Source organism: Mobula hypostoma, chromosome 18, assembly GCF_963921235.1.
Source record: "Mobula hypostoma chromosome 18, sMobHyp1.1, whole genome shotgun sequence".
Classification (NCBI taxonomy): Eukaryota; Metazoa; Chordata; class Chondrichthyes; order Myliobatiformes; family Myliobatidae; genus Mobula; species Mobula hypostoma.
This window is the reverse complement of record NC_086114.1, coordinates 47,841,466-47,869,023: the sequence shown is the minus strand read 5'-3', so window position 1 is coordinate 47,869,023 and position 27,558 is coordinate 47,841,466. Positions and strand designations below refer to the sequence as shown.

At 46.6% G+C, this 27,558-nt stretch overlaps 1 long non-coding RNA gene across 1 annotated transcript; it reads left to right on the top strand.

The window, feature by feature from the left end:
- Positions 1 to 27,558, top strand: LOC134358213 (uncharacterized). The gene is made up of 3 exons (XR_010020831.1): positions 1 to 390; positions 26,890 to 27,190; positions 27,476 to 27,558. It is a non-coding gene; the product is annotated as an uncharacterized LOC134358213 (long non-coding RNA).

Here is a 27,558-nt window from a genome sequence, read left to right as displayed (position 1 = left end):
GTCCGGTCCGTAAAGTCCGTATTCTGGTTCATGGTCTGATCCATTGATCCTTGTTCCGGGTTTTCCTGTTTTCTCCCTTGTTTTGTTGAGTGCCTCAATTGAGACACCTGATTCTCATTTTGAGCTGGCTACATAAATAGCTCCTGGGTTCAGCTTCATGTGCTGGACTGTCCCCTTCCCTTCCTTCTTTCTGAAGCCTCACCTGCAACCTTTGCCTGAAGCCTAGCCTGCAGTCTTTGCCTACAGCCTAGCCTAAAACCTTCACCTACATCCTTGCTTGTAATGCCATCGGGTTCAACCGCCAGAGCAAGACTGGGACCTCGCTGTGTCAAGATAAGGAACAGTCCGTCGTTGTTTGGAAGTGTCTCTTTGTGACCTCGCCTTCGCTAGGTAGGTCTGGCTGTTTGCCACTACCTTGAGTTGGGAACTGTCTCTGTATCCTCGCCTTCCCTAGGTAGGTCTGGCCATTTGCTACTACCTTGTGTTGGGAACTGTCTCTTTGTGTCCTTGCCTCCACTGTGTAGGTCTGGCCATTTGCCACTATCCTGAGTGGAGAATTGTCTCTTCGTGTTCAGTGTACTGTGTATAGAAAGAGCCCCAGCTCTTTGTCCTGTTCCCAAGGAGGGGTCCTGGCTTTGTGTTCCATGTTCCTGTGTTCAAGACGAAGGCTCTGTGTTTCCTGTCTCCCAGAGAGGAAGGCTCCGTGTTTCCTGTCTCCCAAGACCAAGTCAAGGCTTTGTATTCTGGTCCTGTCCATGTGTCTCGTCCAACCCTGTGCTGGAGTTCCCTCGTCCTGTACAGGAGTTTCATGTCCTGTCCTGTAGCCATGTATTGTCCTAGCCTAATTCTGGATTCCGGTTCCGAGTCAAGACCCAGGTTCCTAGTCCTAACCAAGACTCAGGTTCCGGGTCCCGGTCCAAGCTCTAGTTCTGGAGTCCTGTGTCCCTAGTCCAGGCTCCTTGTTCCTAGTTCCTTGTCTGGGTTCTGTGTTTCTTGTCCATGTCCTAGCCCAGCCCTGCATCTTAGACTCATCCAGGGCCTGTGTCAATGTCCAGCGTCCTTTTTTCCCCACTTCCCTTGCTTTCTTGACACACCGAGTCCAGTTCCTAGAACCTCACTGTCTGTGTCTTACATTTGGGTCTGCCACCAATGCACCCTTATGGCAGAACAATCCAGCCAATCATAGACCCATTGACACAGACACTGTCGTTTTACTCTCGCCATCCTGGGTTCTCTCCTATTGAATGCCCCCCCACCCACCCACCCATGTAGTCTGTAGTCTGTAGTCTGGGGAAGCCTTTTGAGTTGCCAGGAGTCTCCATAGAGGGGGAGATACTGTCATGGTCCAGTCCCTGAATTCCGCATTCCAGTTCACCGTCCGGTCCATCGATCCTTGTTCCGGCTCTTCCTGTTTTCTCACTTGTTCTGTTGAGTGCCCCAAATGAGGCACCTGATTCTCATTTTGGGCTGGCTACATAAATATCTCCTGGGTTCAGCTTCATGTGTTGGACTGTTCTCTTCCCTTCCCCTTACTTCTGAAGCCTCGCCTGCAATACCGTCAGGTTCAACTGCCAGAGCAAGACCGGGGCCTTGCTGTGTCAAGATAAGGAACAGTCTGTCATTGTTTGGAACTGTCTCTTTGTGTACTCACCTTCACAAGGTAGGTCCGGCCATTTGCCACTACATTCAGTTGGGAACTGTTTCTGTGTCCTCACCTTCGCTTGGTAGCTCCAGCCGTTTGATGCTACCCTGAGTGGAGAACTGTTTCTTTGTGTTCAGTATACTGTGTATAGAAAGAGCCCTGGCCCTTGGTCCTGTTCCAAGGAGGGGGTCCTGGCTCTGTGTGCTGTGTACAAGTCCTGACCCTACGTCCTGCTCCCAAGTAGGGGTCCCGGCTCTGGGTTCCATGTTCCTTTGCCCATGACCAAGGCTCTGTGTTTCCCGAGTTCCATGACCAAGGCTCCGTGTTTCCTGAGTTCCAAGGCTCCGAGGTTCCTGTCTCCCAAGACCAAGTCAAGGCTTTGTGTTCTTGTCCTGTCCATGTGTCTCACCCAGCCCAGAAATATCTCGCCCAGCCCTGTGCTGGAGTTCCCTCGTCCTGTCCTGTAGCCACATCTTGTCCTAGCCTAAACCCGGATTCTGGTTCCGAGTCAAGACCCAGGTTCCTATTTCTAACCAAGACCCAGGTTCCGGGTCCTTGTCCAGGGTCTAGTCCCGGAGTTCTGTATCCCTACTCCAGGCTCCTTGTTCCTAGTTCCTTGATATGTGCTTCTTGTCCACATCCTAGCCCAGCCCTGCATCCTAGTCCCGTCCAGGGCCTGCGTCAATGACCAGCGTCCTTTTTTTCCCACGTCCCTTGCTTACTTGACACAGAGTCCTGTTCCTAGTACTTCAGTGACTGTGTCTTGCATTTAGGTCTGCCACCAATGCCTCCCTTATGACACAGAACCCTGCTGTGATGTTGGGTAGATCTGTAAACTGACTGGGTTATGGTTCCAGGAACAGAACCCTGCTGTAACATGGGGAGGATCTGTAAACTGTCTGGGTTACGAACAATTCCAGGAACAGAACCCTGCTGTGATGTGGGGAGGATATGTAGACTGTCTGGGTTATGAACAGCTCCAGGAAGAGAAACCTGCTGTAATGTAGGGAGGATCTGTAAACTGTCTGGTTTTGAACAGCTCCAGGAACAGAACCCTGCTGTAATGTGGGGAGAATCTGTAAACAGTCTAGGTTACGAACAGTTCACAGGAACAGAACCCTGTTGTGAAGTTGGGCGGATCTGTAAACTGTCTTGGTTATGGTTAAACCGTGTGGGTTATTAATAGTTCCAGGAACAGAACCCTGCTGTTACCTAAGGAGGATCTGTAAACTGTCTGGGTTGTGAACAGTTCGCAGGAATAGAACCCTGCTGTGAAGTTGGGCTGATCTGTAAACTGTCTGGGTTGTGAACAGTTCCTGGAACAGAACCCTGCTGTGACGTGTGGAGGATCTGTAAACTGTCTGGGTTACGAACAGTTCCAGGAACGGAACCCTGCTGTAACGTGGACAGGATCTGTACCTTTGCAACTTTTTCTGGCAACAGTAGATCGCAGACCAGTTAGAGCCCTATGCAGAAAAGTATGAACCACATTTTCCTATTTATTTTATTCTGGATACTTATGGCATGTTTGTGAGCACAGGAATATTACCTTCCTATTCCTCTTTTGCTCTATCTAACTAGTTGTTTATTGTTATTTATAATAATTTTTATGTGCTGTACTGTGCTGTTACCACAAAATAACAACTCTAACGACATTTATCAATGATGATAAACCTGATCTTGATTATGATTGTCAGTAGGGGATGGGTGCAATTTTACTTGGGCATGGGTGATTTCTATTGCTCCACCCTGGCCTATACTACTTCTCCATTTTGTTTTACGGTGGTTGGCACCCAGCTTCTCGGTGCATTATGTGGGCTTTGTGAGTAGTTCTCCCAAGTGTATGCCCAAGAAGTTGATGGAGGTGTATAGGACTAATAAGAGGCATAGATAGAGTGGCCAGCCATTGTCTTTATCCCAGGGAATAAATGGCTAATTGAAGAGGGCATAATTGTAAGAGGATTGTAGGAAAGTAATGGGGGGGGGATGACAAAAGTAGGTTTTTCACACAGTGAGTGATCAGTGGTAGTAGAAGCAGCTACACTGATGAGGTTTAAGAGACTCTTAGATAGGTACATGGATAAAAGCAAAATGGAAATGTGGGACAGAATTATCAGTATGATCTTGGAGTAGGTTAAAAGGGCAGCATTGTGCTGTACTATGCTGTGCTCTATTAACCTCAAGACTCTAGTTCAGTTGGAGTTTGGCAGGTATGACATTGTGGACATCACTGTGTCATGGCTGAAAGAAGATTATGGTCGGGGAGCTAAACCTCCAAGGATACAAATCATATTGAAAAGACAGGCAAGTAGTCAGAAAGGGTGTGGATCTATTGGAGAAAACAAACTCAAATCATTTGAAAGAAGTGGCATGGAATCGGAAGATGTAGAATCGTTGTGGGTAGAATCTTGAGATACGGATCAATAAAGCCATGAGTTTTTATACAGAGTCAGGAAATAAGACTTGTATGCTGTAAATAAATAAAAATTAATAGGAATATGTTAAACTTTATTAATCCTGGGAAGGTAAGTTATGCCAATGCGTTAAATTACAACATTATGAAGGCAAGATTAAAGCTGATTCAGTAATTGGAGAGCTACATTATAAAGCATAGGTAAATCTCTGGCTTATTCTTCTTTTGTCTTAAATAAAGCTTTGCTGAATGTTCTTGTCAAGAAGGATAATATCATTTGAAGTGGTGTAAGGAGACTTTTAGATCTACCAGGTTGCTTCAATGATAAAAACACTTTATTTGAAGATGTGGGTGTGATTCTCGGACTTCCTAAATGGTTGGGCTGATCCCTTTGTCTTTTACTTAATCGGGGTGCAGTTTTAAAGGAATATGTCTTAGGGGCACATCCAAAGTTGAGGAGGATCAGGATTATTCAGTTGATAACTGGCTTGAGGAAGCAGCTGGATAATTCTCCAGTCAACCAAATTTTGTTAGCATACTATAAGTGACTGAGATCGACTGTAGGCACTTATATATTTGTAACTAACCTCCACTGGCCTCATTTGTCGGGGAGAGTACCCTGCATTTATAGGAAAAAGTTTCTGTAGATTTTTCCTCATACTTCATTTTTCCTTTCATCTTCGCCAGCTGTTAGTTGTGAGCCACATTCTTCCCGCTCATTGGCAGTTGTGGTTTTGTGAATAAAGAATGCTACCAATAGTATGTAAGATCAGATTCATCCAATCAATGTTTGACAATGCAAGAGTAGAAGAACCCCATTTGAACAGAAGCTTGCTATTGGTTAGTTTGGAATGAATATATTATTATTGTCACATGTGCGAGGATTCAGTGAAAAGCTTTTCTTGTGCACTGTTCATACAGATAAAAAAAAATGCTCAGTGCATTTTGATAGAACAAGGTTAAACAACACCAATGCAGAATAAAATATAAAAACTGTAGAGAAAGTGCAGTGCAGGTAAATGATAAGGTACAAGTTCATAATGAAGTAGGCTGTGAGGTCAAGAAAGACCAACTTATCACATTAGGGTACTATCTAATAGTCAATACAATGGGACAGAAGGTGTCCTTGAGCTTGGTGGTATGTGCTTTCAGGATTTTGTTCCTTCTGCATGTTGGGAGAGGAGAGAAGAGAGAATGTTCAAGGTGGGGGGAGTCTTTGATTATGCAGGCTGTGAGAAGTCTAGACAGAGCCCATGGAAGAGACGATGGTGTCTGTGATGTGTTGAGCTCTGCTGCAGAGGAAAGAATAGTGAGGGCTAATAACTAGTAAATATTGATGTGGATTGTGGTAATAGGGAACCACAGACAAAAGTAGGCATGGAGTGCAGCACTGACTACACCCAAGTTTCAGGAACTTCACTCATTACATTTTGTCCTACACTCATTGTTGTAATTGGAAATTGGATTTACTGTTAAACCGATGATAATCAGGACCTAATCTGTTCCTTAATTTAGTCTTCCTGTAGCCACCATTCTGTCATCAAAATGTCATTTTACAGGTAATCTCATCAACTGAAAATGTAAAAGGTCAACCAAATTCATACTCTGGAAATGTAGATCAGCTTGGGCTGATCTCCTGGTGTGCATCAGTTTTTAATAAATCTCCTGTTATTTCAAACACAAACTCTGTGTGACTTTTCAGTTTGTTCCTACAGCTGTGTCCACAGCTCTGCAGTTTCTTGCAGAAAGGTGCAGAATGGTTACCATACCAAGCCATTATGCATCTAGATAGAATGTTTTCTGTGGTGCATCGATTAAAATCTGGTGAGATCTAAGGGGACATACAAATTTCCGCAGCCTCCCGGGGAAGTAGAGACATTGGTGAGCTCTCTTGATTGCGGCATCTATGAGATTGAAACTGGACAGGCTATTGGTGATGTTCACTCCTAGAAATGTGAATCTCCCAAACCTGTTAATCTCCACACCATTGAGGTAGACAAGAGTACAAGCACTGCTCCCCCTCCTGAAGTCAATGAGCATCTCATTCATTTGGCTGACATTGACTAAAAGCTTGGAATTCATGGGAGACAGTCAGATCTCAAGGAAATAGATTGCAGCCGATAGGAATTTTTACATTTACACGCAATCCTGATTAGAATGACCGATCATCTTTTAAGACCATATGATCATAAAACTTAGTAACAGAAGTAGGCAATTTGGCCCATCGAGTCTGCTCTGCCATTCCATCATGGCTGATTTCTTAACCCTCTCAACCCCATTTCCTGCCTGCTCCCCATAACCTTTGACATCCTGACTAATCAGGAACCTAACAGCCTCTGCTTTAAATAAACACAAGGACTTGTCCTCCACAGATTCATCACCTTCTGACTACAGAAATTCCTCATCTCTGTTCTGAAAGAACGTCCTTGTATTCTGAGTTTGTTCCTCCTAGTCCTATAAGAAATCTCTTGGTTAGTTTTATGCTGCTGACTTTAATAAACCATTTTACAGTAGTGGATTTATCTTTCAGTTTTTGGCTGGTAGTTGAATCTGCTTCAGAGCTAGAATAAATGTTGCAAAGATATGTGATAGATAAAGTAAAGTAATTGAAAGCTGTGGGCCCACAATGGGCCATGTTTCCCAGAGCACTGGAGTCAGCAGATGAACAGAGGCAAGGAAGATAAATGTCTTTTCCTCACAACTATCAATCAGGAGGAATTGAAGTGATGTCCCCTTTTTCCCCCTTTCCACCCCGAAAGCTAAACTTCTGAATTAGCTTCCCTTTTAATTGTCTCCAGACCCCTCCCCGGGATCCAATGTTGACCCATAATTCCATCCACAAACCTCCTGTGGGGTGATGCAGAAGACAGCAACTTGTGTGCAACAGACAAGTGGCTGGAGGAAATCAGTTTGTTACTTTTTGCTCATTGCTTGTTTGCCTATCTCTATCATGTGCAGTTTACCATTGATTCTATTGTGTTTCATTGTATTTACTGTGAATGCTTGTGAAACAAAAGAATCTCAGGGTAACAGATGGAGACATACACTGTATATACTCTGATAATAAATTTACTTTGAAGCTGTAGCCCACCCATGAAGGAATTGTCATAGATATTCACTTTTAAGAGTCCTTTTTGCCAAGCTCAGTTTTCTAACAGAGCAGCTGACTCTTCCGGCGATCAGAGTTGTTTTTGAGTAAGTTAAACTCCCAACCTAAATTCTTTGTTCAGCTTCTTGTGGCAAGCAAGAACCAGTCTTCAGTTATTAATGTACAAATGTAGATTGCAAGCAATAATCAGTCTGAGGTTAAAAGGACCAGTTTGCAAACAAACTGTACTGTCTCTAGAGCACAGACTGCTGGCCCACAGTATGCGGCTAGCTGTTCAAGAGATATATTGTAAGACAATGAGGTCCACTTTGGCGTAATTAAACAATGCATTCACTTAGCCTAATGAATGTAACTGAAAAATATCACGTGTGTGAAGTTACAAAGTAGCAGAACAACTATATAAATGTTAGGGAGCAGTCGGGCTTGTTAGGAATGGTCAAGGAATGGTAAGAGGAATAACAGAAAGACAGGGTGACTAGAATCCATTGTTCTGCCCTCGATTTCTGCAACGGATAAACAAATTGTATAGTATGTCTTTTCAGCTTATAGGAATTGTATTTGTATTTTAGAGATACTTTGTGTTCTAGAAATCATTTGTAATTTGGAAACCTTTCATAAGATAGAAATCTTCTGTGAGTTTTAACATATTTTAAGAATTTTATCTACATTTAAATGTATAACACTAAAAAATAATGAACTGTTTTAAACTTCTTCACAAGCTGAAATTTTCTCCTCCTTGGTAGGATGGGGGAACCACCACTCAAATAGTGGGTACCAGCAGCTAAACTCGCTGTGGAGGATAAAGAGGGAAGTGATCTAGCTTTTGAACAGTAGGTGGCAACAGTATAAACTCCCTTCAGTGAGGGGACTCGTGGCTATCTACGAGGGGTGATTGATAAGTTTGTGGCCTAAGGTAGAAGGAGTCAATTTTAGAAAACCTAGCACATTTATTTTTCAACATAGTCCCCTCCTACATGTATACACTTAGTCCAGCAGTCGTGGAGCATACGGATCCCTTCTTTGTAGAAGTGGTCCACAGCAGGGGTGATTGATAGGTTTGTGGCCTAAGGTATAAGGAGATGAGTTATTAACTTCAAACTTTCTGTATTATAACTCAAAAAGTTGAACTGCACGTGCATTTAACGAGAGCGTCTTGGACCTCCAGGTGGCTCACAGCAGGGGTGATTGATAAGTTCGTGGCCTAAGGTAGAAGGAGATGAGTTATACAGCACTTGTTACATGCACGTGCAGTTCAACTCTTTCAGATGAAATGCAGAAAGTTTGAAGTTAATAACGCATTTCCTTCTACCTTAGGCCACAAACTTATCAATCACCCTTGCTGTGGACCACTTTCTGGAGGTCCGAGATGCCCACTTCTACAAAGAAGGGATCCATATGCTCCACGGCCGCTGGACTAAGTGTGTAAATGTCGGGAAAATAAATGTGTTAGGTTTTCTAAAATTGATTCCTTCTACCTTAAGCCTCGAATGTATCAATCACTCCTCGTATATTGGATGGGACTTCGGACCTTTAGAACTTTGCAGAGAGCAAACCCAATACCATCACAGAATATGATGGGCAGTCCTGATGAGGGGTCTCATCCCGAAACATTGACTGTTTACTCTTTTCCATATATGCTGCCTGTCCTGAGTTCCTCCAGCATTTTGGTGTATTACTTTGATTTCCAGCATCAGCAGATTTTCTTTCGTTCATCACATGCTGTTCCTCTAGTTGGTGTTTAACTGCACTCTGGCGGTGGAGGAGGCCGAAGACAGACAGGTCGATATGGGGAAGGGGTTTAAAATAGCTGGCAACTGGGAGCTCCAGAAAGTCATGGTGGATGGAGGACAGATGGTTAGCAAAGAAGTCACCCATTTTGCACCTGGTCACACCAGGACGCTACACCTGGATGCAATAAATCAGGCTCTAAGAACTTTATATTCAGTTTAGAATGGTGATATTAGACATTTTAATTAATTCACCAAAACTAACATTGTTAAAAGAAGAACAGTTAAAGTGTCAAGAAATCAGAAAACTCCTTGGTTAAAACTGGTTGCTAATTGATCTGTTGTGTGACATAAAACACACAACAAGCAACAAGAAGTTGTTTAATCATGGAAACGAACGGAGACTTTGCCCTTGATATAGAGAACTTCTTTGGACTGGAGTTGAGTGGTGCCAAGGACAATAACAGAGAAGATAATCTAACATTAGGTCCTTGCACTAGTTTGTTTTCTCTAGAGAACATTTTGTTTCCTGGATTGATTGAACAGACTTTGTCTTCAAACTGTACTCATGGCAGAGTGGTGTCAAGGACTATTGAAAAACTCTTACATTTGCTGTTGCTAGGAATAGCAGAACAGGATGTGAGAACTGGACTTGTGTAAATTGTGTAATCTGTTTATCCTTGTTATGAATGCTGAAATAAAACAATTTTCTTGAACATATTGATGGATGACAGCCATACTGTTTGAAATAATGTTTGGCAATACTAGCTTGCTCTTCTCCTATTTCCCCATTTGCTAAATACAGCCTTCTCCTTCACCTCTACAATCCAAGAAAGCCAGGTAGGCTCTCAAAGTGACTGCCTTTCTAACAGGTACAACTTCCATCTTCCCTATATCTTGGAGCTTCCCAATTACCTATGCCTGTGATTTATTGACACCACCAAGCAATGAGGTGGAGGTAAGATTGGGTTTATGACTCATACCAAATGGCATAGAAAATGTCAAGCAGTTTCTCAGAATGAAGTCCATTTAAGGAGCAGAGAAAACTATAGCAACTTCTCCCAATGAAAGCAGGATAATATCTCCGGAAAAGTGAATGGCTTCATAAAAATTCTACAAATTAAAACAATCTAATTTGCTTGTGATTATTGTGGTTGATAGGGATGAGTATAGCTAATCATTTCTACTCTGTCCACTGTAACATCGATATGACATAACTGCTACTAATGTTTTCTTTCCTCTGTACCCCTCCTGCCTTTTTTTATGAAGACTCTAAACACACCTGACAACGGATGTAAACCCTTGAAATGAAATCTCCTCTTCTGCATGGAAATGTCTTGAAGCTGCCAGATAAAATCTATTAGAATTATCTGAACCAAAGACAACTTCAAACATAGCTCTTCAGTACATTTCATCACCATGCCAACTGTGATAAAGGAGAAGAAATCGGACTGACCATAATTTCTTCCTAATCTGACATACAACAGGCTTTTGTGTTACTTGATTATAATTGCTAGCTATTGCTTGCTGGCAATTTCCATTCAGACCTCTGAACAAATTGAGCTGAATTAGAATGAATGAGGCTCAAATGGTACTAGTTGAAACAGATGGTTCTCAAGTAGGCAAAGCCAACATCCACTTTCAGGTCCATTGATTTCATGGAATGAAACTGGACTGAGATCAAAAATGAAAGGAGAGAAATATGGTTAAAAGCATATGGTATCCTCAGGTGGTCCAAACACTAGGTGACTTCGGTGCATCTGGTCCATTTCTTCACAACACTGCTTCAAGTTTAATGTCGATAAAAACACTTCAGGCAGAATCTGTAGAAAGCAAAATAGGGTTAATATCACAGTTTAAAGATAGATACTTCATCAGAATGGGCAGAGAAAGAAAACAACTCAGTGTTAAATTGCTGAGAGTACTGGGGCAGGATGGAGAAGAGTGGGGACTGGGGTCTCAGTGACTGTTGGGGAGAGTGGGAACTGGGGTCTCAATGAGTGTCAGAGAGAGAGTGGGGACTGAGTCTCAGTGTATGTCAGAGTAGGGACTGTGGTCTCAGTGAGTGTCGAGAGAGTAGAGACTGAGTCTCAGTGAGTGTTGGGGAGAGTGGGGACTGGGGTCTTAGTGAGTGTCGGGGAGAGTGGGGACTGGGGTCTCAGTGAGTGGCGGGGACAGTGGGGACTGGGGTCTCACTGAGAGTCAGGGAGAGTGGAGACTGCAGTCTCAGTGAGTCTGGGGAACAGTTCGAAGAGAGAAAAAGAACATCTCCTATGTTGAGTGGATGGTATTAGCACAGTAATAAAGCTTATTGTGCCGTGGTCTCATAGCTCCAGTGACAAAGATTCAAACCTGATCTTCAAAGCTGTCTGTTTTGGGTTTCCATTTTCTCTTCTTCCTGGCGCTCTGTTTCTTTTCCACTTCCCTTAAATGTGTGGATTTATAGGTTACTTGCCTACTTTAAATTGTCTCTATGTGCAATGCACCTCTGACGTCATTTCATAGAAACATAGAAACATAGAAAATAGGTGCAAAAGTAGGCCATTCGGCCCTTCGAGCCTGCACCACCATTTTTTATGATCATGGCTGATCATCCAACTCAGAACCCCGCCCCAGCCTTCCCTCCATACCCCCTGACCCCCGTAGCCACAAGGGCCATATCTAACTCCCTCTTAAATATAGCCAATGAACTGGCCTCAACAGTTTCCTGTGGCAGAGAATTCCACAGATTCACCACTCTCTGTGTGAAGAAGTTTTTCCTAATCTCGGTCCTAAAAGGCTTCCCCTCTATCCTCAAACTGTGACCCCTCGTTCTGGACTTCCCCAACATCGGGAACAATCTTCCTGCATCTAGCCTGTCCAATCCCTTTAGGATCTTGTATGTTTCAATCAGATCCCCCCTCAATCTTCTAAATTCCAACGAGTACAAGCCCAGTTCATCCAGTCTTTCTTCATATGAAAATCCTGCCATCCCAGGAATCAGTCTGGTGAACCTTCTTTGTACTCCCTCTATGGCAAAGATGTCTTTCCTCAGATTAGGGGACCAAAACTGCACACAATACTCCAGGTGTGGTCTCACCAAGGCAGAGAGGGCTGGAAGGGAACTGTTTAAAAGCCAGTGCCGCGAAGTTTGAACAAACGAGTCTCGAGTGCAACTTACAGACTGCGTGTTGTTATTTCTAACTCTGTGTGTAGTACATCACTACATTGGTGACCCCGACGGTCCAAACGGGATTTGGACCAAAGATGATCGACTCTTCATCTGCTCACGCGGTTTCGCTAAAACTGCTAACTTTCTGGATGCTGCGACCACGCGTGTGGTTTGACCAAGCAGAAGCCCAGTTCCAGATTTGGCAGATATCTTCGGATTCCACACGTTACAATTACGTGTGAGCTCCCTTGACCAGGAGACAGCCGCACGGGTTGTGGATTTCGTACAGTCACACCCCCAAAGAAGGCAAATATGCAGCATTCAAAGCGCTGCTCATAGAGACCTTTGGCCTCTCACGGCGTGAGCGAGGTGCCCGCTTGCAGCACCTGGACGGTTTGGGAGACAGATGCTGTCAGCATTAATGAACAAGATGCTGGCCCTGGCTGAAGGACACAAGCCCTGCCTCATGTTTGAGCAGGTGTTCCTAGAGCAACTGCCTGAGGATATACATCTGCTGCTGGCCAACACAGATTTCAGTGACCCCCAGGAAGGTAGTAGCCCAGGCAGACATGCTGTGGAAAGCCAAGAAGGAGAGCGGGGTGTCCGTCGGACAGATTACCAAGTACGCGCCCAACAGCAGGCCAGACCAGGCCCGGCAAAGGAGCGCACACAACCCAGAGGCAAGAGTGAGGAGGCCAATGAACAGTGGTGTTTCTACCACCAGCGGTGGGGCACAGAAGCCCACCATTGTCGCCCGCCCTGCAAGTTCCTGGGAAACGCCAGGGCCAGCCGCCACTAATGGCTACGGTGGCTGGCCACCAGGACAGCCTCTTGTATGTCTGGGACAAACAGTCGGGACGCTGCTTCTTGGTCGACACCGGAGCAGAGATCAGCGTCTTACCCCCGACGGGGTATGACACCCACAACAGGGTGACAGGACCCACCCTGAGGACTGCAAATGGCAGCACGATTCAGACCTATGGCACCCGTACAGTGCAGCTACAGTTTGGCGCCAGCCGGTTCACGTGGGACTTCACACTGGCCGCCGTGGCCCAACCACTCCTGGGGACGGACTTCTTGTGAGCCCACATCCTGCTGGTCGACTTGCAAGGGAAAAGACTGGTCCATGCCAAGACTTTCCAGACGTTCTCCCTGGGTGAAGCCAAGTTGCCGGCCCCACACCTGGACTCCATCACACTGTCTGACAACGAATTCTCCAGAATCCTGGTGGACTTTCCATCAGTTCTGGCACAGCAGTTCACGGCAGCCATGTCCAGACATGGAGTACAGCACCACATTCCGACCCAGGGACCACCCCGCCATGCCTGCAAACGAAGGCTCCCCCTGGACAAGCACCGCCTGGTGAAGGAGGAGTTCAAGAGGATGGAGGAATTGGGGATCGTACGGCGGTCCAACAGCCCATGGGCCTCCCCTTTGCACATGGTGCCCAAAGCAGCCGGGGGCTGGAGACCATGCGGCGACTACCACGGACTGAATGAGGCTACAACTCCAGACCGCTAACCCATGTCGCACATATAGGACTTTGCAGCAAACCTGCATGGGGCAAGCATCTTTTCCAAAGTAGGCCTCGTCCAGGTGTACCATCAAATCCCGGTACCCTGAAGACATCCCCAAAACAGCACTCATCACCCCGTTTGGCCTGCTGGAATTCCTCCGAATGCCGTTCGGCCTGAAGAATGCTGCACAGACGTTCCAGCGACTAATGGATGCCGTGGGACGTGACCTGGACTTTGCGTTCATCTATTTGGACAACATCCTCATAGCCAGCAGTAGTCGTCAGGAGCATCTGTCACACCGCCGCCAGCTCTACTCCCACCTGAGTGACTTTGGCCTCACGATCAACCCGGCCAAATGTCAGTTCGGACTTGACACCATCGACTTCCTGGGCCACAGGACTACCAAAGACAGGACAACACCTCTGCCCACCAAGGTAGACGCAATCTGCCACTTCGCCCAGCTCAACACAGTCAAAGGCCTGCAGGAGTTCGTTGGTATGGTGAACTTCTACCACCACTTCCTCCCCTCAGCAGCCCGTATCATGCGCCTTTTGTTCACCCTGATTCCGGGTAAAAGTCAAGGACTTTACTTGGGACGAAGAGGCTGCGGCCGCTTTCGTTAAAGCCAAAGAAGCCTTGGTAGTCGCCGTGATGCTGGTGCACCCCAGAACGGACATTCCAACTGCCCTCACAGTGGACGCATCCAACACGGCAATTGGTGGGGTGCTGGAGCAACTCACTGAGGGGCACTGGCAACCCCTGGTGTTCTTCAGCAGGCACCTACGGCCACCCGAACTCAAGTACAGTGCCTTCGACTGGGAGCTGTTGGCACTATATCTGGCAATCCAGCATTTCAGGTGGTACTTAGAAGGCAGGCCCTTCACGGCGTTCACAGACCACAAACCATTGACCTTTGCATTCACAAAGGTGTCCGATCCCTGGTCGGCCCGCCAGCAGCAACATCTGTCCTACATTTCGGAGTACACGACGGACTTCCAGCATGTCCCGGGAAAGGACAATATCATGGTGGACACACTCTCCAGATCAGCTATCCAGGCCCTGTCCCAGGGGGTGGACTACGCAGCACTGGCAGAGGCGCAGCAGGCAGACGACGAGATGCCCAGCTACAGGACCACAGTCTCGGGTTTGCAGCTGCAAGACTTCCTTGTAGGCCCAGGTGAGAGGACCCTCCTGTGTGACGTGGCTACTGGCCAACCTCGCTCTATCGTCCCGGCAGCCTGGCGGCAGCGAGTTTTCAACTCCATGCACGGCTTGGCACACTCATCTATCAGGACAACCTTCCAGTTGGTCTCCAGCAAGTTCGTGTGGCACGGACTTCGCAAACAGGTCAGCGAATGGGCCAAAATGTGCATGCAGTGCCAGACAGCCAAGGTGCAGCAGTTCGAACCCACCCGCCAGAGGTTCGACCACATTCATGTGGATATCATGGGGCCCCTGCCAGTGTCGCGAGGAGCGCGGTACCTCCTAACTATGGTAGACCGGTTCACCAGATGGCCAGAGACGTCCCGCTCACCGACACCACCACCGATTCCTGTGCCCGAGCGCTGATTGCAACCTGGGTAGCACACTTCAGGATACTGGCCCACATTACCTCCGACAGAGGCGCCCAGTTGACCTCCAGCCTGTGGTCGGCTGTGGCCAGCCTGTTGGGAACACAATTACACCACACAACTGCCTACCACCCACAGTCGAGCAGACTAGTGGAACACTTCCACCGTCACTTAAAGTCGGCTCTCATGTCCCGCCTGAAAGGGCCTAACTGGGTGGACGAGCTTCCCTGGATCCTGCTTGGAATCGCCCAAGGAGGATCTGCACACCTCGTCGGCTGAGCTGGTGTACGGCGCACCCCTGGTCGTCCCAGGAGAGTTCATACCAGCCCCAAGGGGGCAAGAGGAAGAACCCACAGCAGTCCTGGACAGACTACACAAAAGGCTCAGCATCCTGGCCCCTGTACCGACTCACAGCACGGACAGATCCCGACCTGCGTACCCAAAGACCTGCAGAACTGTAAGTTTGTATTCGTACGAAGGGGCGCACACCGGACACTGCTACAGCAGCCGTACAAGGGGCCATTCAAGGTGATCAGTAACAACGGGTCCACGTACGTTTTGGACATTGGGGGGAAAGAGGAGGTTTTCACGGTGGACCAACTCAAACCGGCCCATGTGGACTTGGTGCAGCCAGTCGAGGTTCAGGCACTGCGGCGCAGAGGCAGACCGCCCAAACAGAGACTGATCCAGACTGTGGACATTGGGGGTGTGTCGCCGGTTCTGGGGGGGGGGCGGGGTGCGGTTATGTGGCCACCCACTTTCTACGCAAGTGAATCGGCTCACAAAATAGCCCACGTGCAGGGAGAGACTTTTGTAATGCACCTCTGACGTCATCTCTGCCTGGAGAGGGCTGGAAGGGAACCGCTTAAAAGCCAGTGCAGCGAAGTTTGAATAAACGAGTCTCAGGTGCGACTTACAGACTGCGTGTCGTTATTTCTAGCTCTGTGTGTAGCACATCGCTACACCTAGTTATATATGAGTGGTAGAACCACTGGAGGAGGGGAGTGGTGTTGCAAAATGATGGCCACCCATTTCAGTTCAACTTCCCATTCCCATACCGATATATCTGCGCATGGCTACAATAAGGTCAAGCTCAAGATGGAGGAGAAACACCTCATATTCTGTCTCTGTAGCCTCCAACTTAATCTTATTAACAGCAATTTCTCTTAACGTGTAAATTCCTCCCTTCTCCCTTTCTCTTTTCCCCATTCCCTTTTTCTAATTCCCCATTCTGGTTACTCTCTCAACTCTTATCTTCTCTTTCGCCCTCATGACCTGCCCATCAACTCCTTCTGGTTCCCCTACTTCTCCTTATTCCATGGTCTACTGTCCTCTCCTATCAGATGCTTTCTTGTTCATTTCTTTACCTCTTCCACCTATTGCCTCCCATCTTCTTACATCACATCTCCCTCACACACCCATCTTCACCCTCACCTGGTCTCACCTATCACCTGCTAACTTTTGTTCCTTTCCCTCCCCTCACCTTCTTATTCTGGCTTGGCATCTGCCCCCTTAACTTCCAGTGCTGATAATGGACTTGACCCAAAATATCAACTGTTTCTTTCCCTCCGTAGGTGCTGGCTGACCTGCTGAGCTCCTCCAACATGGCAGAGCCTTATAAATTCTCAGCATTATATCCTTGCTTTTAAATATTCTTGTCCTTTCAAAATTAGTGCTAACATTGCATTTGTCTTCCTCACTGCTGCCTCAACCTGAAAATTAACCTTTAGGAAATCGTGCACGAGGACTCCCAAGTCCCTTTGCACCTCTGATTTTTGAATTTTCTCCACATTTAGGAAATAGTGTATGCTTTTATTCCTTCTACCAAAGTGCATGACTATACACTTCACCACATTCTATTCCATCTGCCACTTCTTTACCCATTTTCCTCGTAGGTCTAAGTCCTTCTGCAGACTCCCTGCTTCCTCAATACCACCTGCCCCTCCAACTATCTTCGTATCACCCACAAACTTGGTCACAAAGCCATCAATTTCATCATCCAAATCATAGATAGACAAGGTAAAAAGAAGTAGTCCCAACATCAACCCCTGTGGAATATCACTAGTCACCAGTAGACAACCAGAAAAGACCCTCTTTATTCCTACTCTTTGCCTCCTGCCAACCAACCAATGCTCTATCCATGCAAGTATCTTTCCTGTAATGCCATATGTTCTAGTGTTCAGAAGGTTAATGCAAATTCTATCCCATTCATCTCTTTCCCAGTCATGATGAAGGGTCTTCAAACTTCCCATGAGGCTGCCTGGTCTGCTGAGTGCTCCTAGTGTCACCCATTTTGTTTTAGCATCTTCAGTGTTGCGAACTCCTCATTGAATAATTCCCTTTGCAGTTATTGGATGGGTGCAGAGGATCAAACAACAATAGGAACAACAGCAACAAAACCTGCATTTGTGCAACCCTTAGTAAAATGCCTGTCACAAGACGGTTGAAAATCAAAATGTGATCCTGGGTCACTTAAGGAACTATTGAAGAGGTAAGCAAGTTTGCTTGTGGTAGAAGATTTGAAGGGGGATATTAAAGGAGGACAGAGAGTAAGAGACACAAGGCGGTTTAAGGAGAGAAATTGCAGGTCTTGGAATTGAAGACATGACTGCCAGTGATGAAGCAATTTAAATTTGGAATAGTCAAGCGGCTTTGATTGGAGGCGCAGCATGGCTTAAGATTTTTGCAGAGATGACAGACTTCATGAGCAGCAAGGCTACAGAGGTATTAGAAATCAGACTGAGAATTTTATAATTTTAATATTAAAATCATTCTGTCAACTTTTGAAGATTTACACCACGTGCCCAATTACTTGATCCTGTTTCCCAAGATGTATGCTGAGAATATTTTGGGGTTAATCAGGGGGAATCTACTTCTGATTCTCTGTTCATTAATACAACTCACCAGAAAATGAGTGTAACTTCTCAACTAATCCCCGAGGCATTGTTTGGAAACAAATTCCTTAATGATCATGCCACACAAGAAATAAGATTGTTTCATAAGGATATTTTTAATAGAATGTAGTAGTGGTAATATAAGTATGTTCAACATTAATTTCCCATAGGCGTTAATATTTCTGCCTATCAATTATTCTTGAACTGTTGCAATGCAGTCTACGTTCATAAACCCACCTCCGCATGCAGCAGAGGATTATCATTCACTGGTTTGTTAGATATATGAGTTAGGGGGATAATGTTGACTGGAACATAGGGTATAGCTCTTAAGTTCTTTTAACTGGATCCATGGAATATTTTACACCAAAGCAATTTGGAAAATTGCCACAATTTAAAGACTCATTTTAAAGCCAGCACCTCTGGCAATTTGGCACTCCCTCAGTTCTCCAGTTCAGAGCCAGCTTACAGCTTTGTGGCAAAGTCACTGAAATAAAACTTTGATCAATGCAGGAGAGCTGGCACTGAGAATCTTAACATGTTCAAAAATCTTTGGGGCACATTGATGTGTCCTTGGTACAAATCTTTGGACTGAAAATACAGCACTTAATTTTTGCACTGTATTAAATTATTGTTGTTGGAAGAACATTGAAAATATCAGCCAGCAATTCTTCTAATTGTGATCTTATTTCTATTCAGTTTCTTTAGCACTCATGGTGTAATATTACTTGGTTGTAAAATTATGCTCAGTAATCACTATGGAAAAGATCTACACAAAATGATGGAAATGGCAATTTCTCATACAATACTGAAGGAGATCAATTTGGCCCATTATCTATAAATTCATGCAGGACATAGATAAGGTGAGAGAACACAGTTTTTTTCCTTGTATTGGAGATCAAGAATTAGAGGACATAGGTTTACAGTGAGAGGGGAGAGATTTAATAGGAACCTGAAGGGTGACTATTTCACCCACAAGGTGGTCTTTATATGTTTTGAACTGCCAGAGGAAGTGGTTGAGGCAGAAACATAACCAATATATAAAGGGCACATGAACAGATACTTGGACGGAAAATGTTTAGAGCAGAAGTTCATCTCCTAGGGTTCACGGACCCCTTGCTTAACGGTATTGGTCAATGACATAAAAAAGATTGGGAATCCCTGGTTTAGAAGGATACGGGCCAAATGCAGACAAAGGAGCTAGCTTAGATGGGAATATTGGTCAGCATGGACCAATTCTGCTGAGTAGCCTGTTGACCTCATGAACATATGAGCCTTTGCTGATTCACGGAGCAATTCCATTCCCCACTAATTTTCTCTGTACCTGATGTATTGTTCATCATTCTATTGTATTTCTTTTCCCATGTAAATGCCTGCAGAAAAATTAGTCTCAAGGCAGTACATACTAACATATACATACTCTGATAATAAATTTATTTTGAACTTTAAACTGGACGTCCGAATTGAAGCTGGGTCACTGGCGTTATGATTCAGCAGTTGATTATAACATATAGTTACAACAGTGCAACAATACCATAATTTGATGAAGAACAGGCCATGGCAACAGTAAAAAAAGTTCAAAGTCTCTCGAATGTCCCACATCTCACGCAGAGGGGAGAAGGAAGAAAACTCTCCCTGCCATGCCCGACCACAGTCCGACTCTGAGTCGTCCGAAAACTTCGAGCTCTGATCAGCCCAACAACACCGAGTACCGAGCACCATCTCTATCCGAACGCTTCGACCTCGGCCTCGGTCGCCAGCAGCAGGCAAAGCCGGGGATTTTGGGGCCTTCCCTCTAGAGATTCTTGATCGCACAGTAGCGCAGCAGTGAACTAGGCATTTCAGAAATTTCTCCAGATGTTCCTCTGTGCTTCTCACGTCTGTCTTCATCAAATCAGAATTGTCCACGGCCCCTATTTAACAGATACGATATCATTTCACCGGAGAACTACGCGTTGTCATTGCAGAACAAATTATCAACAGCATCTCTGGTTTGTGTGCATGTGCTGGATATGAGATTGACCCAATTTGGGAAACCATGACAGTCTTTAATATTCATAGGGATATGATTATACTACCAGGAAACAGGACCCCGACCCCTCGGAGCTCGACTTCTCAGGCGTTCTGTAGGCCGAAGACCCATCTACCTCTGACTCTGACCCCGACCGGAACCACGGCCTCCCGGACATGGGCACCAGCCCCTGGCGGGTCATAGACTCACTCGCCTCCGACTCCGACCTCAGTCTGAGGCCCTGCAGGCTACAGGCTCCGCCACCCCCAGCTCTAGATCCAGCTCAGACCGAGGTCCTGACCCTCTCCAGACCGGGACCGCTCTTACTGCCACTGAGTCCTCCCGCCCGTCCTATTCTCCAACCACCCTCTTTCCTCCCCGAGACTCCCAACCTTCCCTCTACCCTCATCGCTCTTCCATTCCTGTGATCCCTCATCCACCCCTAATTCCGCTCTCCCTGAATATCCCAACCCCCCTCTCCCTCCTGAGATCTCCCACTCTTTACCCTCCTCTGACCCCAGCCCCAACCCTTGTCGTGTCTTCATCATCCCCTCTGACCTTCCCCTCTCTGAGGCAGAACATTCTGTCCTTATCAAGGGCCTCACTTTTGTCCCCCTCTGTCCACACCTCAGTGAGTTCCGTGCCCGCCATGATGCTGAACTCTTCTTCCCTTGCCTACGTCTCCGAGCCTACTTCTTTGGCAAGGATTCCCTTCTCCCTACTGATGACCCCTTCTCCCATCTTCAACTCTCCTCCTCCTCCTGGACACCCCGCCCGGGCCTTCTACCTGCACTCAATCTTTTCATCTCCAACTGTTGACAACACATCAACCATCTCAACTTCACCACTCCTCTCTCCCGTTTCAACCTCACTCCCTCTGAACGCACTGCCCTCCACTTTTTCCGCACTAATCCCAACCTCACCATCAAACCCGCTGACAAAGGTGGTGCCGTATTAGTCTGGTGGACGGACCTCCACCTCACGGAAGTCAAACGGCAGCTCTCTGACACCTCCTCTTACTTGCTCCTGGAACAGGACCTCACCAAGAAACATCAAACCATTGTCTCCCGTACCATCACCACCCTCATCAACTCTGGAGACCTTCCATCCTCAGCCGCTAAACTCATAATTCCCACACCCCGTACCACTTGGTTTTACCTCCCCACCCCCAAGATCCACAAGACTGACTGTCCCGGTAGATCCATAGCTTCTACCTGCTCCTGTCCCACCGAACTTGTATCTGCCTACCTGGACTCCATTTTGTCACCCATAGTTCAGTCCCTCCCCACCTACATCCGGGATACATCCCATGCCCTCCACCTCTTCAATAACTTCCAATTCCCTGATCCCAACCGCTATATTTTTACTATGGATGTCCAATCCTTGTACATCTCCATTCCCCATCAAGAAGGCCTCAAATCCCTCCACTACTTTCTGGGCAATAGACCTCACCAGTTCCCCACCACCACTACCCTCCTCCGGTTGGTGAAACTGGTACTCACACTTAATAACTTCTCTTTTGGCTCTTCCCACTTTCTTCAGACCGAGGGTGTAGCTATGGGCACTCTCATGGGCCCTAGCTATGCCTGCCTCTTCATTGGTTATGTGGAACAGTCTGTGCTCCAAACCAATTCTGGTACTGGTCCCCAATTTTTCCTTCGCTACATTGACGACTACATTGGTGCTGCTTCCTGCATCCATGCTGAGCTTGTCAATTTCATCGACTTTACTTCAAACTTCCACCCAGCCCTCAAATTCACTTGGTCTACCTCAGACTCTTCTCTCCCCTTTCTCGATGTCTCGGTCTCCATCTTTGGAGACAGACTGTCCACTGACATCTCCTACAAGCCCACTGACTCTCATAACTACCTCGACTATACCTCTTCCCACCCTGCCACATGCAAAAATGCTATTCTCTATTCCCAGTTCCTCTGTCTCCACCGCATCTACTCCCAGGATGAGGCTTTCTGTTCCAGGACATCTCAAATGTCCTCTTTCTTTAAGGATCATGGTTTCCCCTCTGCCTTCATCAATGATGCCCTCACCCGCATCTCCTCCATTTCCCGCACTTCGACCCTCACTCCATCCTCCCACCACCACAAACAGTCCTTCCAGGTGAGGCAACACTTCACTTGTGAGTCTTTTGGGGTCATCTATTGCATCCGGTGCTCCCGCTGTGGCCCTCTCAACATCGGTGAAACCCGATGCAGATTGGGGGACCGCTTCGTCGTGCACCTCCGCTCCGTCTGCCAAAACAGACAGGATCTCCCGGTTGCCACCCACTTCATCTCTGCTTCCCATTCCCATTCGGATATGTCCATACATGGCCTCCTCTACTGCCATGATGAGGCTAAACTCAGGTTGGAGGAGCAACACCTCATATACCATCTAGGTAGTCTCCAGCCCCTTGGTATGAACATAGAATTCTCCAACATCCTAATTCCCTCCCCCACTCTTCCCTATCCCTATTTCACTCCGCCCCCTCCCCCAGCTGCCTATCATCTCCCTCATGGTTCTGCCTCCTTCTACTACCCATTGTGTTTTCTCCTATTCCTTCTTCACCTTTCCTGCCTATCACCTCCCTGCTTCCCCTCCCCCACCCCTTTATCTTTTCCCTCACTGGTTTTTCATCTGGAACCTACCAGCCTTCTCCTTCCCACCATCCCCCCACCTTCTTTATAGGGCCTCCGTCCCTTCCCTCTTCAGTCCTGACGATGGGTTCCAGCCCGAAAGGTTGACTGACCTTTTCCACGGATGCTGCCCGACCTGCTGAGTTCCTCCAGCGTGTTGTGAGCGTTGCAGGAAAATAAATTTTCAATGAGGTGCATGAGGTGCAAGTTCTTGCTCTACTTTACATTCACTGAGACATCAGCCATGTGCTCTCCTATACTCAATGGGATCCAAGTCTCCACTCTCCCCTCACTCACTGAGACCACAGATGCCAATCTATCCTTCAATCACTGAGACCCCAGACCCCACTCTCTCCTACACCCACTGAGACCCCAGACCCCACTCACTCCTACACCCACTGACCCCAGACCTCACTCTCTCCTACTCCCACTGGGACCCCAGTCCCCACTCTCAACTACACCCACTGAGACCCCAGACCCCACTCACTCCTACACCCACTGAGACGCCAGACCCCACTCTCTCTGACACCCACTGACCCCAGACCCCACTCTCTCTGACACCCACTGACCCCAGACCCCACTCTCAACTACACCCACTGAGACCCCAGACCCCACTCACTCCTACACCCACTGACCCCAGACCTCACTCTCTCCTACTCCCACTGGGACCCCAGTCCCCACTCTCAACTACACCCACTGAGACCCCAGACCCCACTCACTCCTACACCCACTGAGACGCCAGACCCCACTCTCTCTGACACCCACTGACCCCAGACCCCACTCTCTCTGACACCCACTGACCCCAGACCCCACTCTCAACTACACCCACTGAGACCCCAGACCCCACTCTCTCTGACACCCACTGACCCCAGACCCCACTCTCTCTGACACCCACTGAGACCCCAGACCCCACTCTCAACTACACCCACTGAGACCCCAGACCCCACTCTCTCCTACACCCACTGAGACCCCAGACCCCACTCTCTCCGACACCCACTGAGACCTCAGACCCCACTCTCTCCTACACCCACTGACTCCAGACCCCACTCTCCCTACAATCACTGAGACCACAGTCTTTGCTCTCTCCTGCACTCACTGAGACCCCAGACCCCACTCTCATCTACACTCACTGGGGCCCAAGTTCCTTCACTCTCTTTAAACTTAAAGGATCCAAAATTTACTATAATACAATTTTTAAAAATGAAATAGATTGTGTTGTTTTATTTACATACAATTATCTTGAAAACCCACTGGTAAATTTGGTTACTGTTGTCACTTGTACCAAGATCTAGTGCTAGTCGTTGTTTCTCATGCCATTCACACAGTTCATTTCATCACATTACTGTATGATTGGAGTTTTATTGGTGGTGAGATTGCATAGCAATAGGAGTCAGTAATGCAGTCCCTCTGAGCTGTTCCATCAACTAGTTCCATCAGGGCTAATCTCCTTTTGCTGCATGGCCAAAATATTGCAGGCACTGGGCATCAGAAATCAAACGGAAAATGTCAGAAAACTGAAGAATCTGTAGGAATTGAAAAAAGAATTAATGTTTCAGGCAATGACCTTCCATCAGACCTAAAAGTTAGAGGTGTAACAAACTTAAAGAAACAGAAACAGATGGAAAGGAGATCTCATGTGATAGAGTTGAGAGCCAAAGAAGGTTAATAAATACCAAAGGCAATACAATTGGATGGAATATTTAAGGGGAATCTGAGGGGAAGTTTCTTCATTCAGAGGGAGGTGCAAGTGTGGAGCAAGCTGTCAGTGGAAGTGGTGGGTGTGAGATCAGTTGTAATATTTAATAGAAATTGGATAGGTATACAGCATCGCAGAAGAGAGCGACCATTTGAACGCAGGGGCCTTCTCTCGGGATCAGTGAGCGAGCGAGAGAGAGACCGTCACACACAGTCACCTTCCTCTGGCAGCAGCTAGTGAAACGGCTTGTAGATGGCGCTGAACATTCGCTCACCTTCTGCACTCACCTCAGCGTTTTCAATCTTCCTCACACCTTAATCGGCGAGAAATGAAGTCGATCATGGGCTCGCGCCCCATCTCTAAACTTCTTGGACCCAAGAGCGCTTGCCTCCCAGAATCTTCTCAGAGGCAGCAAAGAGGGAGATCGCTCAATCGACTTGAAAACAGGCCATCAAACGGCAGATAACAGGCTTCAACAGTACCAGAGCCACATTAAAAAGAAAAAGAAGATGTAAAAGAAGTGTACGAAAGAGTTTTGTGGAGAATGTCTCCTGGGATAGCATTGTTCGCTGGTGCCATCTTCCTCCATTGATTCAGCAGAAGAGGTTTAACAGGAAGCTGCCTAGATTGGAGTATATCAGCTATAAGGAGAGCCGGGATGAATGTGTTGCAGGCTTAGGGAGAACTATGAGACTCCTAGATAGGGTAGATAGCCAGAATCTTTTCCTGAAATATTAAAATACTAGAGGACATAGCTGTATGGTGATAGCAGGAATATTTAAAGGGACTGGATGAGGCAAGTAGTTTCATACAAAGAGTGATAGGGTGCCTGTAACATGTTGCCAGGGGTGGCAATGGAAGCAGTTACAATTGTAAATTCCAAAAGGCCTTTAGGTAAGCACAAGAGTATGTATGGAATGGAAAGATATGGATTGTGTGCAGGCAGAAGAGATTAGCTTAATTTGGTATCATGCTTGGCACAACATTGTAAGCCAAAGGCCCTGTTTCACTGCTGTACTATTCTATGTTTAATGTACCTCATACCCCAAAATACATTGATTCTCCATCAGAAAGAGCTAATATTGTTACAGAACTAACACACATTCATCGCTCTCCATCTTCCATTTCACTACAGCCCCCCGCCCAACCCCAGGACATCATAAATAACTCACAGCCAATGAAAACACTCAAGTATTACAGGGAAATATGGCAGGCAAATTATGCACATAAATATCTCACAAAACAACAACAGAGTATAGACAGAAGGCAGTCAGTAAATCTTCATGCCGCCCAAAAATTGGTGTTGGTTCACAAGGATACAGTGTGTGTTTCCATGAATGAAAGGGTTAACATATTAGGAACATTTGATAACTTTGGGCCTCTACTCTGGATCTTACTGAAACCTACCAAATGCTGAAAGCCCTGGATAGAGTGGACATAGAGAGGGTGTTTCATGCAAGTGGAGAGTCTAGGACTGGAGAACATCACCTTAGTATAGAGATGAGGAGGAATTTACTTAGTCAGAGGGTGGTGAATCTATGGAATTCATCGTCATAGAAGGCAGTGGAGGCCAAGTCATTGGGTATATTTAAAGTGGACAGTAATAGGTTCTTGATTAGCAAGGGTGTCAAAGGTTGAAGGGAGAAGACAGCAGAATAGGGTTAAGAGGGAATAATAAATCAGCCAAGATCAAATGGCAGAGCAAAATCAATGGGCTGAATGGCCAACTTCTACTCCAATATCTTATGGTCCTCTGGTCTGCAGTCACTGTGGTTACTGGTTTAATCCTGCAATGAATAATAACGTCTTCAGTATTGCAAATGTCCTTCAGCACTGCACTGCACTTCAGTCATGCCCAGAATGTTACTCAAACTGCCAAAATTCTACCCCAGCTGATTGACTAATTCCAGGAATGAAAGGGTTATCATATGAGGAACATTTGATAGCTTAGGGTCTGTACTTGCTGGAATTTAGAAGGATGAGGGGGTTCTCACTGAAACCTTTCAAATGTTGAAAGGCCTAGACAGAATAGATATGGAAAAGATATTTTCCATGGTGGGGTAGGTCTTGGACAAGAGGGCACAGCCTCAGGATAGAGGAGCGTCCATTTAAAACAAAGTCGGGAAGAAATTTCTTCAGCTAGAGAGTTGGGAAATTTGTGGAATTTATTATCACAGGCAGCTGTGGAGGCGAGGTCATTGGGTATATTTAAGGCAGAGCTTGATTGGTTCTTAATTGGACGCAGAATCAAATGTCATGGGGAAATGGCTCGGGAGTCGGGCTGAGGAGGGGAGAAAGGATCAGCCACGATTGAATTGAATGGCGGAGCAAACTCAATGGGCCAAATGGCCTAATTCTGCTCCTATGTCTTATGGTCTTATGGTTTATGGTCTAAACTAATTTACTGCAAAACTGCTACTAAATACGGAGGGCAGAGCTTAGTCAAGGTGGCACTAAACAGCAACTCCTTTGCTGGCATCTTTGGACACAGCTCTATTTCCATCTTTAATATCTCTATTCTTCTTTTTCAGGGTTTTTTTGAAGACCCTGACCTGGAGTTAAACGCTGACTTCTGTGGGAATGGGACCCGCTCTCGGGGTTTCATGACTGGCTGTTATCTGACATGCCAAGGGCCTGGCCTAAGTGCTCGGCTCACCTTTGGAGGCCTAGGATCTCGGGGGTCTGGAGATGGGTGGATCGAAGGTCGGCGTCCCAACTGACCGGTGTGTCGTGGGAGCTGGAAGATCTTTGGCTGTGTGCCCAGAGACCTGATGATCTTCAGGCACAGAGCTCAGAAAAAGCGACACAACAGACTTTCAACATCATAATCCAGTGAGTTGTTTGTTATGTCTCCCCTCTCGCTGTGAAATGGAGACATCTCTTTCTCCCTTATTAGGGAGAATACCAGATGAACGAGTAGTCTTTGGAGTACTGCAAGTCTGTGTCTTTGCTGTTGCTTTTGCTGTACGCTTAAGTGCTTGGAGGTGGGTGTCGTGCTTTTTTTTTGCTGGTGGGGGAGGGGGGATTATTGCTTGCTGCCGCTTACATGCGGGAGGGAGGGGAGCTGGGGCGGGGGGACTTTGGGGTTCTAATATTTAACTGTCATTCATTCTTCAGGGCACTCCTCTGTTCCTCTGTTTTCATGGATGGTTGCGAAGAAAAAGCATTCCAGGATGTATATTGTATACATTTTTCTGCCA